At 28.0% G+C, this 13,574-nt stretch overlaps 2 protein-coding genes and 1 long non-coding RNA gene across 4 annotated transcripts in view; 1 reads left to right on the top strand and 2 right to left on the bottom strand.

The window, feature by feature from the left end:
* The window catches only part of LOC116777553 (neurocalcin homolog), a 58,558-nt gene that overhangs the window by 40,628 nt on the left and 4,356 nt on the right, over positions 1–13,574 (bottom strand). The gene's annotated exons all lie outside the window — the stretch shown is intronic.
* The window catches only part of LOC116777555 (neuronal calcium sensor 2), a 50,346-nt gene that overhangs the window by 32,716 nt on the left and 4,056 nt on the right, over positions 1–13,574 (bottom strand). The window lies entirely within an intron of this gene.
* Positions 10,827–13,341, top strand: LOC133320019 (uncharacterized). Its single transcript, XR_009753488.1, has 2 exons — positions 10,827–11,141; positions 11,811–13,341. It is a non-coding gene; the product is annotated as an uncharacterized LOC133320019 (long non-coding RNA).

The following is a 13,574-nucleotide window of genomic DNA, read 5'->3' as shown; positions in this document are numbered from 1 at the left end:
TCTTAATTTATACTAAATAAAATAGTAAAATACGACTTTGATCTCCAACATAAGTCTTTATTTTCTATAATCTTTTGTATTGACTTCGAAAAGTGTATAGTACCATAAATTAATTATTAAAACCAAAACTGGCCAATTTGTTTTTAATACTCGTATTTTTTTTTAAATACATCACACAATTTAAAGTTATTTCATAGGCTAAAATGGAAACATAATTTTTACTCACAATGCTGATAGTTGAAGCCGTCGAAAGAATTTCAACGTTTCATAAGTTTATATGATCATAGTCTAATGTAGACGTTTCAGTTTTTACCACAAATAACAATTTAGAATTTATCAAACATATTCAAAACATATTCTGGTAAATGCACAATAGCAAAATGTTTTAAACACAAATTCCATTGATATCATAAGCTCACTAATGGTTACTTTATTGTCAGTAATATTTTAACAGTGACGTGAATGGTAACTGTCATTCTATTGTATTATTTATAGAAAGAGATATGAAGACTATACAGTTAAGAAAATTAATATTACTCTGAAAGAGCGCGTGAATAGACGAAGATAAATAGATGATTGCACGTATTAACGACTTAACGGATGATGATTATATAATATTGTTACCTAAGTATAGGAAAACATATGAGTGTAATAATTTCTTTAGAAATAAATAGTTTGAATATCACAGCAAACAATTCAAATCAAAGAATATATTCTATCATTTTTTTAAAACGATTTAGTAAGAGTTAACTTTATAAAAAGTTTTTACAATTTTGATTTCAAAATCGAAAAACCACATTTAATGTGATTCTTACGTGTCGGAATATCTATCAATACCTTTTCCACAGAGTTCGTAATATATTCACGTTCCCGCGATGCGAGCCCTCACATTATCGTAGACATCCCTCGCCAATTATAGAAGCATATTGTCCCACCTCAGTCTCTAGACAATCATTAATATGAAGTAGGGGCCGTCAGTTATTGATTGTAAGGGAAAAATTGTGTTCGCTCCTCCCATATATATTATTATTTATATGTAAATAGAGTTGCGTTTTAAATATTATCTCACTTAAAGTCAAGTGCGGGTTGTGACGTAATAATCTTTCCACAATCTAAACATACACTCTCAAGCATTTGGTGTTCGTGTGTACCTGAAGATATCAACCTTTCTTTATAAGACAACTTCTCGAATACGCGGACTACGTACGTTAAGGAAAACGGTTTGTTCGTTCAATGGGCATATCTACTGTAACGGGACACCGGAATGCTATGAATGGTATAAGAATGGAAGTGGAGATGAAATATACAACAACTCCTGAATTTTATACGATAAGACAAACATACCAGAGACTACAAAACAAGATAACAGTTTCTAAATCGTTTTTTTTTTACTGCTTCTAAAATATTAAAATACGACAATATTGTCTGCAAAGATTTTTCAATGTTATTAAATATAGATGTCGGTTCAGTTACCGCATATGGCTGTCTCCATTTTAGAACTTTCTATTTTAATAGAATTGGTGTCCTAAAAATATTACTTTACAAAAATATATTGTTACTTATTTTCCTGCGCTAGAGATAATTACTATCCGCTAGAAAATAAGAGGAAACGAAAATAATCAAAACGTAAAACAGAAATGTTTACTGTATGAGTATCAATAAATGATATGAGAATTTAAAAAAACGAATTTAAAGCAATGCCCACTTAAGTTATAGTTTGTTTTTTAGAATGATCTTGAAATAAGGAAGTATTTTTGCTTACCATAATAAATGCAAACATTTATACAGAAACAAAAAAACAACGGAGAGAAAACATCAGGAGTTTCTAATATTATTACATTATGAAATCAATTTATCCTTATAATTAGAAGGGCGAGTAGCCAGCGACGTTACTTTATAACATTTTTATGGTAAAATTTTGTTAAAGTTTCTATTACAAAAATATTCAATACTATCTGCAAGGGACACTTCAACATAAATGACAGTACAAGCGTTTTATGTAAACCAAAGTTAAGATTATAGCAATTCTACCTACAAAAATAAATATCTATTTATTTATACTTTTATTTTGTTAGGTACCGTTTGTTTGATTAAACTTTTTTTTTTGGAAATGACGTCACCGGCGAATTTGCTTAAAATTAATAAGTATGGTTTTCATACATAATTGATATGTATTCAAATTATAAACAAATGTATAAGGCGAATTAACAGCTTAATTGTTTTTACATCGATTATAGGCTTTTTATTTTAGTTATAGATATAATTGTTGCATTAATTACATTGCTGCAGATGGAAAATTATACGGCGGGCACTATTTATATACGAATGCTTTAATAATATTGATAACTCTCATAAAACTTTAAATTTTCAAATCGTTTTGCAGATAGCGTCTTATTTTACACAGCTTTCTGTCATGTCTTAACAGTTGTAAAAGAAAAAATACGAACGATACTTTGTAAAACACTCAATGATTCAACAGCGCTTGAAATTTTTTCTACCAAAAGATTCACAATTCATTTTCATTACGTCACGGACACAGACAGTTAAGAAGTTAAATAAGGTAAAAACTAAAAGCATATACTATACTTTTTTTCTATTTTCTGGCAAAATTGTAAAAACGAAACGATAGAAGTGTATGTAAAGTCTGTGTGACTTTTTGTTACACTTCTTACAAATCGTGAATGATTTTGATATTTTGAGTTATTCACAAGCAAAAATAATCACATCTAGGTATAATTTGTCACCTATTTATATTGTTCAATAATAATTAATAAATAATAAGTCTTTTGTTAACGATATTTCGTCGTCGTTATTGATTGATAGGAAATATTGAAAAATTATAAGTTCGAATAGGATCACTATTTCAATTTCTTTTCCAACATTATAATAAATACGATTTTATGTTTCTATGCAAGTGCATAGAAACATAAAAGTTTATGTTAAGTTGAAGTAAAATTAATTTATATGCAAAGCCAAGCCAATACCAACTTAACATATTTGTTAAGACAAATGTAATTGTTTAATATAACACAGAAATCTATGAACAACTAACTTTGTGAATTCTTTTTATAATTTATAAAATAACAGTTAAAAGACACGCTTAGATTTCAAGAAGTAAAAATTATAAACTATTACACAAGTGTACATTTAATGAGATCTAAGACTTTCGGGACTATTCATTTAAATGAAACTAATTTTCTTTTAAATACGCGTAGTAATCCGAAAAATATTAGTTTCATTTAAGTGTACATTGACTAAAAAAAATGAACGATAAATAAAGTTCAGTTATGTCGTACAAATTAAGCTCCACTTGTATAAAGTTATAAGCTTATCAAGTCTGGAATTATCTGCATATATTTTATCTTTAAAAAATATAATGAATACATTTACTGTACAGTATCCCCATTCGAAATAAATAAGTTTTCTGTGAAAATATGATATGTGAAATAGTGAGACATTTTTATCAGAATTCCTTTTGGACAATATTAAAGATGACAAGTCGACAAACCTTGCAAAGCCGAGAATCAATATTCGAGGTAAAACATTGTGCAGAGGAGTCGTAAAAACCTTTTGTAATAACTTAAATATAAGTACTGAGTAGAATTGATGTGCTATTTTCACGTTTCCAAATTAAAACCAGGGACATAATTTAAAAAATATAAATATGCAATACAACTAAACATTTTATGATCTCTAAACTCTTAACTGTATTGTAGGAATAAATACGACGTATACCAGTTTCACTTCTTTTTTAGATAAATACTACCAATTTCAAGAAAAAAATTTAGAATAACAATATTTATAGAACGAAATCGCAGCCACAGTGGTGTAGTGGTTACAGCTTGTATTCATTTAATACTTTAAGCTCTGCATTTATATTATATTCACTGTACATTGAAAATTGTTCTTAAATTACTGATAATTTGCCACAAGGATGAACGATACTTAATAGTAATTTCTGTTTACAATTTCATTAACTTTAATCTATTAAAGAAGTTATAAACTACTACTAATGTTATAAGAGCAGGAATGTAAAGGGGTATAATATTTTAGCACTTTCACGGAAACAATATTTTATAGATTTTGATGAAAACTTACAGTCACTTAGCTTAGACATCAAAAAAAGACAAAGACAATAATTTCCCCCAAAATTTGTGCTTCATATTAGTTGTACTTTGCATAAAGTTGCGTAATAGAAACTGAAGATGTCGCTGCTTATTGGTTACTTGACATTTCTCTACTATTTCTCTAGCTAATTTTTCTCTACCTCAATTCCAAATCACACAGACGAGGTCGCGGGCAAAAGCTAGTAGCTATATGTATAAAGTCTCAGATAGTATGATAAATCGTCGACTCATATCATTGATCTTCACAAAAAAAATTGTGATGATTCATAAGTTGGAACTCTTTCAGACTATATAAAATGTTGAAATTGTCGTCACTCCGAAACATAGAAATAAATCCATATATACTGCTTGCCTATGAATATGCTATTTATAAATATGTATGTATGAATAAATGTACCTACATGCTGTTACTTATGTTAAAAGATGTGTCTTTTAGAAAATAGTATTTAAAAATTTACAGTTAACCTGCATATATTTATTAAATTGCTAGCCATGAAAAATGTCGTATTTCCATTGTATAGGAAAAATTTATGAAGAGACTAATAACATTTTTCACATAACTTTGTCATGTCTTACTAAATATTACGATAAAGTAAAATAAATATTTTCAAAAATATGCTGATCATATTATTTAAGTCATTTTAAACTGATTTGGAAACTTATATTTCAAATAAAATTAACTATTTTCCTGCCGAATATTTATACTTTTAATTTTTATGTTAAACAAAGAACAAGGACACATATTCTAACTTTTATCTAAAACGCAACATAGTGATATGTGACAATTACTGCAATAACGTAACATGTTGCCAAAATATTCCTATGCCAGACGTCACCATTCTAATCTGTTACCAAAAACTAATAAAATACATACATTCAGAATACTGCAAAAGCATTGTAGTCCAACTTGACATAATTATTTTGACGTTAATATATGAAATACTGGATATGAATATTTAGCAGGTATGCCAATGCAACAACAATAGACCTTTCTGTTGCTAGTACTGTATTGATTTTCACACGCTTAGAGCTTCAGTGATATTCTACACGACGAAAGTTTGTGAAACAGATGGTAAAATTTAGATTAAGGTTATTGGTTTAAGAACTATGAACAAGTAACCTATTGAATAAAGTGTTGAATAAAGCTGTCTTTATGGAAATATAACTGTGCATAACTCTTACAAAACCCTGTTATTTTCATATAATTTATAGCCTTGAAATAATGAAGAAAAATTAAGCATTATAACTTAATTTTTATAATACCAAATCTTCATTATAACGAGGTTCAGTAAAATAAGTCGATCTGGGGTCCTTTTTATCAGCTGTAATTTTATTTTTAAAAGTTTGTGTTTTTGATTAAGTTTTCAACTGAATCTTCAGCATTTTGCAGATACCAATTTGTATAATGCTTTTGTGCACTCTGATGATATGGTTATCAATTCAAAATGTTCCAGAATCGATTTAGATTTTATTGATTCAAAACAATATTGATCAAGTTTAATGAGATCTAAGACTTTTGCGAGTATTCATTTAAATAAAACTAATATTTTTCGGATCATACTACGCGTATTTTATCATTAACCGTCATTACGGTTGCTGCAAAGTAACCGAAACGTCGCGATTATGTAGTTTTTTTAAATAATAAAATACGCGTAGTATTATCCGAAACATATTAGTTTTATTTGAACAAGTTTGTTAATGTATATTCGCAATGGAATTTCGTGATAAGCTTTAATTTCTATTAAAGCTATGTAATTGTAAAATACGGTACTTGTGAGTTAGTTTTCATTTAGAGCTTGTAACACATTTTAATTATTGCTATGTATGTAGTATACATATACACTATAAATTTATTAATACATATTTCAATCCTTTAGTTTATTCGATAGTTTTAACGACAGTTTTCATATTTATGTCGGACATAAATGTGCAATATATCACAATTCTTTAACTTCGATTGTTATTATATGTTTACTAGCATCGATATTCAATAACCTACTTTCCCAAAGCTGATTTAGACATCAAAATATGAATTATTTGAATTGATAAAGTTGATATTGAATTTTTTTTTAAAGTTATTCGGAACGTTTACAAAGTGTTTTGTAAAGATTTGTCGAGAAAAAGAAACAATTCCAGAAACACTTTCGTTGTGTTCAATACAAAAATTAATTACAAGGGAGCTCTTCATGGATGTTTAGATTATATTTGTGTCAAAACTTACTATTCAAGTAAAGATACTTTTGTGTTAGTCTGATTGCCAACCACAAAAATTAATTCAGATAATTTTTCATACAGCAACTTTAATAACACTGACCAACGCGGTTTTAGTAAGTTAGGGCAGCAGGTCCAACCAAACCTCTCAGTCTATCGTATACGATATGTTTAAAAGAAAAATCATATTGAGAAGAGATAGTATTGAATAGATATTAAATCTCACATCATCTTACTTTTTAGTAATATACGTGCTGACTATTTTTTGCGATTTCTCAATTGAAAAACGATATCCGGGAAGAAATGGCCTCTATTAGCAGTGCAATGTGCAAGCGAGTCTCTTGGAATTGGAAGAACACGTTTGACTTCCGTTTACAGAACTATCATACACGCCTAAGATTTCATAAAAACCTAATTTCTTTACTTGTTCAATTACAATAATAACGTATTTGTTTAAATGGTTTACCAGTTTTTGGTGCATTTCTTTATAATCTTTTAAAACCCTTTAACTTTTTTACCCATCTATTACTATTCAGTATTCAACTGCCTTCAATTCATGACCGCTTAAGATAACTGAAACTGAAATTAACTAAAGATGAATTAAAATCTGTCTTAGTGATGTCTATCTAAAATCTATCTTTAGTAATGTCTAAATAAAAAGATAATCAACGGTGAATAGCATGCTTGCATGAATAAATATAGCGTCTAATTACATAACTAAAGAAAGGGTGACCTACGAACGCTTCTGTTTTGAGCCATTGCTTAAAAACATAAAAAAAATCTTATAATATATTTGTAATACTTTTAGTTTTGCAGATATGGTATCAAATCACACATATACTTACACAAATACACATTAACTTATTAATAAATTCGGTACAATTCATGCGAAACATAAATTTTTTGGTTTATACATATGAATAATGAAATTGGCATTTTGTCAAACTGTTTTCTTTGATCCTATGTTTCAGTTTCTGAATTCAATGAATTATTTGTTTTAAGACGACAAATTCTTTTTGACAATTCTCACTTAAAAAATTAAAAACTTTAAATAATATCATAATTTATTATTATAAAATTCGTAAGATTTTATTAGAATTATGTCTATTGAGAAGCTTCAATGGAGGGAAGAGCATTGTACGCTTTGGTTTCTAGGTTCTAGTGACGGTGAGGACGAACGGGTATTTTAATTAATTTACTGGTTATGGAAAAAAAATATTCGCCAGTCAGAACTGCTGGTCAAAATGTTGGAACACAAGACTTCTAACACAATCATGTCGCAAGCAAAAGTTAATTAAAAAAATTTACAATTACCTATATCATTAATCGACGTCGAACTAAAGTGCGCTGAAACGTATTCGATAAGCATTAAGTCCCTCCCGGCCTGGCTACAATAGAATAAAACCTTATCCATAAGGCAATCCAAACTATTTGCAAACATTTTATCAATTCTATTCACAATTTTTAAAATAATGGTTATATTACTACGTTTAAAATTACGAAAGTTAATATATAATAAAGTTTTATATTTTGTTTTGTTAAATAAATCAATTTAATAATAACATAATGCTTTAATTTCATAACAAAGGTCCATTTTTACATCAAACATTCTACTTATTACTTAAAGAAGTCCTTTTTAATTCAAAAGGGCAACAAAGAATTCTATGATATTTAAGAAATTTTTCTCTTATACCGTCACTTTACAAAAAAGTGTAGTTTATACAAAGTGAATGTTTGAAATGAGTCATGTTTTTAATAATATGGAATGGTTACATGATCATATTGTTCTGTTGAACATTATTAATTGTCTTTAATTAATTATGATTTTATTTTCAATGTATTTGTTGAATAATAACAATCTCATCTTTAAACCTTAACAGTTTTTAACAAGATAAATATAAAACCAACTATGCAGTACACCCAAAAGAGTAAATTTATGAATTATAATTTTACTGAAAACAAAGAATAAATTTGATATTTTTTTTTTTAAATACGTGTTCTTTAAATTTAAGAGAGATATATAAGATCTGATGAAAAAGGAGTTTTAAAAAGGTTAAAAAAAACGGTTACTTTAATTAACACAATTGTGTTCAGGAAAGTACAAAATATTAACAAATTAGAACGAAGCCTTTAAAATTGGGTAGGTAATATACAAACAATGCGGTTCAACTTTTTTATATAAAAAGAATAAATAAACGTGAGCAACTTTTTAATGTAAAGAATATTGTATTGTCAGTACAACCGAGCTATTTCATAATCATTTTCATAGTAGAGGTCATAAATATAATAAAATCTAGGTTTTTTTAAGTTAAAGGAAAAGAAACAAAATTGGTATTCGAAATGACGATAACAGTTTCAAATAAAGAATTGTTACAAACTGTTATGTTCATCAAAATCGTAAGAAAATTTTCAGACGCGTTATAAAAAAATAAATACTTTTGTTCGTATGTTTCGTAGCACAGAAGCGATGGCTTTCAGTCAATACTTCCTTAAGGTCAATTCGTGGTTTAAAAATCTGGAGAATCAATTAAATACAAAAAATTCTTGCATTCATGCCTTAATAAAGCGGCGCGAATAATTTAATTCAATCACACTTTGATGATCATAAAAAAATAAATGTATTATATAAAGTAGTGTACGTAAAAAAATATATTACCAGAGTTGTTTAATATACATATATATAAAATTTGTGTAACTGCATATACAAATTTTCAAATCATAAAAAATTTAAATGTATGCATTTATCGTCACATTATGTTTTATTCTTTGAATTTATTATTACACATTTACTGACAAAAAAAGCAAAGTATATTCAACGCTGTAGGGAATCACTAAACGTTGGAAAGATAAATATTATTTAACCAGTGTTGCGAAACGACAAAAAAGAACAGCAGTTACGTAAGAAAAAATTCTTGAATTTATAATTTCTCGGAAAGAGTTTCTAAATTATTTGTATCATTAACGTTTATTATACTTAGATTAATTAAATAAACTAAATAAGGAAAATAGCATTGGAAAAAGGACAGTACATAACAAAAACACAAGATACCTACGGCTAATAGCAACAAAAACAAAAAGTATTGAAACAAACAGGATAAAACGACAAAGTAGAAATGGGGACCCTCAAGTCTCAGATATTTTCTTAAACAAGAGAGATAATATATATACCGATATATAATGATCAAAATTCATTATTATTGTGAAATCGAAGCTTCCTAGACAACATAATAAAATATGTATTTAAAAAGAAACAACTCAAGAATAAAATAAGGTTAATGATAATTATTACGCATTATATATGTGATATACGGTGAACACAACAACAAAAGAATAGATTGTACATTTATAAGTTACAGTCATGATCAAACAAACAACACAAAACTTTCATATAGATAGTGTATGGTTTGTCAAGACTGGAGACTGTCGGAGCAAATAGAAATCACGCATCAATGCAGTACGTACACTCAACATTGACGTAAAAAGCATATTTTTTGGAAATTAATGGATCGTCGCAACATGTTTTGATGACTTACTTTTCTCTGAAACTGAGACTCTGAAAAACTATATAAATGAACTTAGCTCTTGATCCACAGAACAGGTTATGATTGGTATAGGTATAGGTTGTTACTAATAATCCCAAAAAAATATATATTGCAGCTTTAAAGAAGTATCTTTCTAAAGATTCAAGATCAAAGTTCTTCCAAATTCATTTTAAATTTTCCAACTACATACTTTATTTAACAATAGCTGCTAGAGCCCTCAAAAATTTTAATAGGTAGTGATTTACCATCGATTACGACATCTAGCGGAACGAAGATGTAGTTTAATGTCAAAAGTTGAAGTTCCAACATCAGAGATGGCGCTAGTGAACACTAATAGCCCGTCACCGACGCATGTGACATCACCGTAAAACAAAATGAACCGTCACTGTCTACATCTAGTGATCATTTACGTAATTAGACACTTGCAAACTAACAACCATACTTGTTACGACAGCGAATGGTATATTTAGCCGAAATATAACATTTTTTAACGTTGTTCGCTATTAAATTTAACAAGCACCAAAAGTTTCATTATTTATCATTGTGAACTCTTCTAAAGGTGATCTATCAAAAGTGATCGCGGATTAAAATCATATTTAATGTTTTGATAGTTAATTTTAATCCCCTCCTTCCTTTTGAATCTAAATTGATTTACAAAGCAGCAATGGCAAAATATTAAAAAATACATTGAGACATACTATCTTATGTAGAAAGAGTATTTAAATCATTACTATATTAACATAAAGGTTGATGATATGCCCAGGTTTAGTATTATTTATATAATAATAAAAAGGACACAGCTGCTGAATATCATCAATGTCACGACTTGTCCCACAGGTATTTTTATCGATTGTCGTATGTTTAAAATAGTTCCTTCGCCATGTGGTGACAATGTACAATTAAAAACATAAATAGAAACACTTGAAGCGGGATGAATTCAATCTGCCAAAAGTTGTCATTGTGAGAGTTTGAAAATGAATAGAAAAAACATAACATTTACCAATTAATATACTATTAAATATTTAACATTTGAAGTGGCTGTAACCGAGTGACTTAATAAAAGAAAACTTCAATGTATCTGATACTATAAAATAGGTCAACACAATTTAAGAGCACTGAAGTTTTCAATTTGAAAAAAATATTTCGTCTCGTTGACTCAAATACTACTTCATTAATTGCTTAGCTTTACAGTTCAAATTATAAATTAAAATAAGGTTTGATTTCTATCAATACATTCTAGAAACCCAACAACATTCAAAAGGTAAGCATAAAAAAAGAAACTATATCCGCGTCGTTTGTATATGCGAAAAGCACAAATATCGTAAACGTAGCATAAAAGACAAAAACAATAGGAAAACTTTTCACTAAGAAAATATAGCGAACAATTCAAAATGAAAACTAAAAATACAAAGTACTTCAACCCGGTATTTTCATTATTATATTGTTGAGCTTTTGAATTCATTACGATACTGAACCTGGATCTGAAGTTACACATAAAAATTGTTACAAATTTGACTATTCTAAGTAAATAACAAAGTTATATGAAAAATCTATTTTTTTTTAGGTTTTGTCGCGAACGATTAAAGTAAAAAGTTATTTGTGATTTAGAATTATTACGAAAAGAGAAAACACTTCATTTGTACGCAGCATGAGCATGTTTTAATTTATATTATAGTGGTGAGAAATTGGAAAGATACCATGACGTGGGTATTTTTGTTTGATAAGCATTACTACTTGTTGACACTACTATTATTAATTGGAAAAATATATTTTGGTTTGTTGCGTTGTTACGACTGAACCATTGCAACGATTTTAATAATATTTTCTTCGAATTTAGACGAGTACACGGGAGAACCACAATTTCAATTTTGGACACTAAGTCCTAGTAAATGTTTGTTATTATAATTTTAAAGTTCGATGTTAATTCCAGGTAACAATTTTATGGAAATCGATTTCAACTCCAGAATTATGACGGTGCGAAGATTATGTTATACATAATGACAAGAAAGTTTCGCTTACTTTACCACAGTATCGCCTAACCTCCATATTCGTTTAGTAAAAATGTTCTACCCTATCTTTGGCTAAACGAAACGATAATAAGTAGGTACCTCTGATAAATAATCGATTCACTCTGAACGTGGATATTGTTTTATATTACTATAAACACATGCCCATGTAGTTTAATAGCATTTGTAAATATAATTTTCAGTAGTCATTAAAATATTAAAGTAACTTTTTTGCAAATGTTTATAATTCTTTTTTTTTTAAGTTTTTCAATGTATTTTATAGTACATAACGAAACCTAGATTCCTATGATTTGAAAAGTAGGTATACATTTTAGACAAAAGCATTCTAAGAATTAGGTAAAAAATTGTTGAAAACATGAATAACTTTTTAACTAAGTGGTTAGCAAGCTCTGTATTCGAAATACTTTTGAAAAGATGTTTCTACCCTTCGTTATCAATTTTTTTTAATCACATCGGTAAATAACATATATTTGACACTTCGAAATAACATATACAAATCTATATATTCAACCTATAAACCAAGACCATAATCGTACGTACGACATACATTTTCGCTGAATTTAGTTTAAACTCTCGTGATTTCTAATAAGATGGTTTTTTTATTTAACTTTTGTAATAAAATATTATAAAAATAACCAACAAGATGAAGAAAAGTTATATTTATAAGTCATGTTTCTGCATATTATGTTTGGATAATTAGATGTATGAATTAGTTTTGATGATAATAAATGCTCTTAAATTATGATAATGGAAAACAATATCATCATTTGCACACTTTTATCGTACAGTATTTTATAGTAACTCCCACTGTTTTATCTTTGGATATAATCTTTCGATAGAGGTATAGCATTAACGGATCTAATTCCATCAGTATCATGTTTGTTTTAACAAAACAGTTAACTAAAAGGTAATAACGGAAGTTTACACAGGTATCGAATGCCAGTTAAACTTGGAAACATACATCTGTGTAGCTTTTTTTTTAAGTTGTTCGATGTATGTTTTTTCTTAACAACAACAACATTAACAGACATGACCTATGCCAGTAATATAAAACTTGAGTGTCATTAAAAAAATATAAACGTTCATATTGCGCTAAATTCAACCAATAATAAAACTTAGTATTTAAATAATGCAGAGACAATCAATTAATGCTTCTAAAATTGAGGCGATATTATTTGTATTTAGTATTTCAACGAAAAGTTTCCAAGCAAACACTCATATTTTTTAAGTTTGAACGACAGAACTGTAAAACAAACTCTGCGATACCGTTGGTAGTTGACTTTTAAATGCGATAAATACACTGGACTGCCTTTTATTTATTTCTTTTAAAGTGTCTTCTAAAGTTTTTTGAAATTCCTACCTTAGAAAAGTTGAATAAATTAACAAACGTCAAAGTACAATAGTTTGCACATTACTATAATACATTTTAGGCAACGCCGACATGACGAATGATAAATCAACGACGCAGACTTGAAACAATTTAGACTTGACATGATGATCGTTTATGATTAAATATTACTAAAATAAATTTTGACAATAATTAAAACAAAATGATTGCAGTTAAGAATGTTATGAAAATATTATACTAATCAGTAACCTTTCCTAGATAATAGGTATAAACACAAAGATATGGAGGAATAGAAAAATTAAGAAAGTCAGAAAAGAAT

Source organism: Danaus plexippus, chromosome Z (genome assembly GCF_018135715.1).
Source record: "Danaus plexippus chromosome Z, MEX_DaPlex, whole genome shotgun sequence".
In the NCBI taxonomy this organism is placed as follows: Eukaryota; Metazoa; Arthropoda; class Insecta; order Lepidoptera; family Nymphalidae; genus Danaus; species Danaus plexippus.
This window is presented reverse-complemented; position numbering and strand designations above follow the sequence as displayed.